Source organism: Lagopus muta, chromosome 7 (genome assembly GCF_023343835.1).
Source record: "Lagopus muta isolate bLagMut1 chromosome 7, bLagMut1 primary, whole genome shotgun sequence".
Lineage (NCBI taxonomy): Eukaryota > Metazoa > Chordata > Aves > Galliformes > Phasianidae > Lagopus > Lagopus muta.
The window spans coordinates 26843994-26848443 of NC_064439.1; the positions used below are offsets into that span (position 1 = coordinate 26843994).

A 4450-nucleotide genomic window follows, 5' to 3' on the forward strand; every position below is an offset into this window, starting at 1 on the left:
ATTCTAATGATTAAAAGAAAAAAAAAAAAAAAAAAAAGAAAAACATCAAATTTAAAAACAACAACAACAAATAAACAACAACAAAAAAACCCACACCTATCTTCCACATTCCCTCTTTCAGTGTCTTCTCAGCAAGACTACAGTCCTCCAGAGTCAATTTTCCTAATAGAGACCTCCTGGACTATGTTGGACAAATGTCATGTCCCCTGGCTCTCTCCATCTTGTAATGAAAATTAGACCTATTGCCAACTACACCTTGCTGATTGCTTCCTACCTGCTGCTAAGGATAATTTGTGCAGTGTTAATGAAGACTTCAGCAGTTGGTGAAAGAAAAAAAAAAAAGGTACAAGAAAGGACTGATGTTCAACATTTACAAAACAGAGCCAATAAAGACACAGTTCTGCTTAGCTGAAAATGTGTAAAGTACATGAAAGATCTTTATGTTTTCACAATCTTAATTATACCAGACATCATAAATTAGTGTTTCAACTGAAAAAAAATGAATTACATATGCTTGCAGCTTTTCATTTGCTGAATCTCATACCAGGAACCTGGGTGAATTTGTTTCCTTATTTATTCTGGAAAATATGTTACTAGATGTGCTGCATGTGATTGCCTTTGATTGTTTGAACATAATTAATGAAAGAATTTGCAGTTGTTACTCTTTAGAATGTTCTATCAATCCAGAATCTTATTGTTCATATTTGTTGTTACCAAATGTGCTTTCAGATAACTTCTTACCTCTGAAAGGAGACCATGGCATTTCAGTGGGAAAGTACTGTGAGATGGTGAGTTGGAATGGGAGACTGAAATACTAGCAAAGCTCCAGACAGCAAAGCTCTCTATTCTATATGGATTGTTGAGTTCCTGTCAGTCAACAGGTCATTCTGCCTTTTACGTTTGTTCTCTGGTGTGAGAACATTTGACGCTTTTGTGAGAGCAAAAGCATTTACTTTTCCTAGTTCACTTTTTTTTAGAGAAAGGGAAGCATATTATTTCTAGCAATTGAGGGACTACTGTTGTATTTTACATCCAGTTTCTTCAGACAGACCTGAATTTAATTAGGATTTACAGGAAATAAGATGAAAACAGTCACATTTACCACTAAGAAATTGCACTGTGCTTGCAGTGAAGAACTAGCTTACAAATGCTAGATGCAACATTGTGTATATTTTCTAAACTAGCAATTCTGACTTGTTTGGATAAATATTTAATATTTTACATGAAGGTTCCAAATACAGTTTTCACTTCTGTCCTCTGTAAGAAGGGCAGCAAAAGAATTGCATCAATTCTTTTAAGAAGAATTTCTCTTCTGGGTAATATTTGAGGCATCTTCAAACAGTAGTTTAAAATACTTTCTGTAGTTTGACAGCTAGTATTCCATATCAATTTCCTCTGCTTATCCTTCCAAATTTCTTGTCTCTTTTCATGCTTATTACCAGCCTCCTCAACGAACTGTTTAGGCATTGTAAAATTCTAGAACTTCCTAGATATATTGCTCTTTAACATGCCTCTCTTCCTCAGTTGCTTTACACCTACAAAGACATAATAATCTAATTCACAGTGCTTTCTCTGAGATTTACAAAAAAAAACCAAAACCCTTTACATATACTACATACCGAACTGGAAACTTTTTGTTCACCTGAGTTCTTGGCCAGAAGCAGCAGCACACCAAAATGAATAATATATCTGCATGTTGGACTTAGGTGCCTAAAGCCTTAGAATGCACAGCTGCAGTTTGCAATAGGAGAAATGTAAATAATGATTTGCATTATTACCGTTGAAGATTATACTGAACTCCTGAAAGACCTGAAAGGTTTTGAAAGACCTCTGCCTTACTCAGGAATTGATAGACTTCCTTTTGTTTCAGGCTTCAGCCCACTGAGCCGATAAGACTGATAGACTTAAGACACTAAGCATCTCAACTTCATCTTTTAGACACATTACAGTGAACCAAGCTGAGTTTGAGGGTTTTTCCATTTAAGTCTTGACTTTTCTGCACTTCAGAATTCATTAGAAGATACTGAAGGATTTTCTCTTATCAAAATAAGAGAAAATGTTACTTTTATTGTTCAATATTTGCTCAGTTTTGGAAATGGAACAAAGAAAATATTAATTTGTTTTATTTCTCTTTCAGTGAGCAGTCCAGGAAGGACTTGGAGTTCGACTCAATAATCCTTATGCGTCCCTTCCAGCTTTGGTCTTCACAATCAAATCAAAGATGTTGGTAGCATTGTTCCTGCCCACAATAGCAGGGGTGGTTCATCACTGTTTTTGGAAGTTTTTTAACGTTCCTGTGTCCCAGAAGACTCGAGGTATCATTTCACTGGATTAGATGTCATTTCTGTTCAGTTCTAATGACAGTTCTGGACCTCAGAAGTGAGGGGTCATGCTCCTGTCCAACGTAGTCTTTCCCAATAACCATTTTGTTTGTCTGCTGGCGGTAGAATCAAACCACCCCAGCTCTTCAAACCATTTGCTCGTTTTTTTTTCTGGATTTAAAAGTTTTGGTTATTTTTATCTACCTCTTGAGGATGATGCTAGGTGACTTTTTTTTTGAGTAATACTGGTAATACTGAAATAAAGTCAGTGAGTTTTGCATGCATTGTGAGAAAAGGGACAGCAGCTGTCACCACTGTTAAGAATAATTTATAAATTGTCTGATTTACCCTTCTGGGGTTATAAATGTTGACAAGTTAACATCAGGGCAAAGGTAGATCAGTCTGTCAAGTTCCTATTTTCTGCTTCTTGCTCTTCCACAAAGTGCTGTAACAATTGATTGATTTGATTTTCAAGAGTTCAGTTACATCATGATGACACAGTCCTCAATATGAATTTAAACAGTAAAATTGTTTTTTTGACTTGTTTTCATGTTGACAGGATCTTTGCATCTTAGGCAATCACTTTGTTTTTCTTACAGCTTTGCTCTTTAGCCACCCAAATGTTGAATGTCACTCAACCTTGTCATATGTTTTTCATGATGTTCTCCATTAGTCCCTAACACACTGTGCAGAAATCTAACAAATGTGGATACCCTTTTGCAAGTAAGTGTTCTGGTTGTTTGTCATATTTGGCTTTCTTTCCCTCTGCTATTTTAAGAGAATTTCTTAGTGAACATCAACTTCTCTCTGTAAGATTTCCCTAAGCATTTGAAAGAGAAACTACCACAGTTATGATCATTTAATTAAATTACTGCGGACATCAAAAATGAAAATTACACATTTGAACTGTCACCCACAGTTTAATTTCAACTCAGCTCCAAACTTTCTGAGGGAATTAGGAAGTAATAATTCCATTAGGTGTCTCTCCATTAGGTGCTTGAGCTCTTTCTGAAAATGAGATTTAAATTTCTTCAGAAAAAAAACTTAAATAATCACCCAAAATTCTGAGCTTCTTTTACAGACTGAACTGTCTTATTGAACCTTGTGAATCTCCTGTGTCATGAATACATTTTTACTTTCTTTCTCACTCCATCTTCTTTACTTTTTTAGTATGGAATTCAAATCTATATGTGTATAAACTGTCATTTTTATACACACAGGAATACAGAAATAAAATAATATAATCCAGCACTGAACACATCAGAAAGCAAAAGTTTTCAGGCAACTACAGCTACAGTTTTGATGATACTCTGAATTCACAGTTAATTGATAGACAATGACATGTGAAGACTGTGACATGATACAATAATCTAGACTAGATTTCTAAAACAAAACAAAACAAGAAAATAAACAATGAAAAAAAGCACAACAGGCAAAAGTTACGTAGGAGAAAAAGTTATAAGATTTCATAGGAGGGGAAATTGTAAGCACGTAATGACTTTTTACCCTTGATATTAGTGTTCTTCATATGTGAAACCTTGAAAATGAACTGTGAAGTCATCATAGTTAAAAGAAATAAAAACTGTTCATATGTATGAGATCTTATTCATGAAATTATTTACAAGTGTTAAAATTTCAATGATTTGAGTGGAGTTTAGTATGTCCTTCAGTGTTCTTTATCATGTTGAAGAAATGTAGACTGGTTAGAAGCAGAAATACACAGGCTGAGAGTTGTGTCTATTCAGTGTGGAGAGGAGAAAGCTCCAGGGAGACCAGAGAGTGGCTAAAAGGGATCCAAGTTGAAGGAGGGAAGATTTAGGTTGGATGTTAGGGGGAAGTTCTTTACTAGGAGAGTGGTTAGGCCCTGGAACAGGCTGCCCAGGGAGGTTGTGGATGCCCCGTCCTTGGACGTGTTCAAGGCCAGGTTGGACGGGGTCCTGGGCAACCTGATCTAAATGTGTATGTTTGGTGGCCCTCCCAGGCAGGGGGGTTGGAACTACATGATCCTTGGGGTCCCTTCCAACCCGGGTGATTCTGTGTGATTCTGTGTGATTCTGTGTGATACAATAAAGAAGAGGACAAACTCTTTAGCAGGGTCTGTTGTGGGGAAATGGTTTCAAACTTAAACA

General features: G+C 36.1%; 1 long non-coding RNA gene across 1 annotated transcript; it reads left to right on the top strand.

Annotated features, from left to right (window-relative positions):
• Positions 1-727: 727 nt before the first annotated feature.
• Positions 728-3031, top strand: LOC125696153 (uncharacterized). Its single transcript, XR_007378204.1, has 3 exons — positions 728-788; positions 2138-2315; positions 2921-3031. It is a non-coding gene; the product is annotated as an uncharacterized LOC125696153 (long non-coding RNA).
• The last annotated feature ends 1419 nt before the right edge of the window (positions 3032-4450 follow it).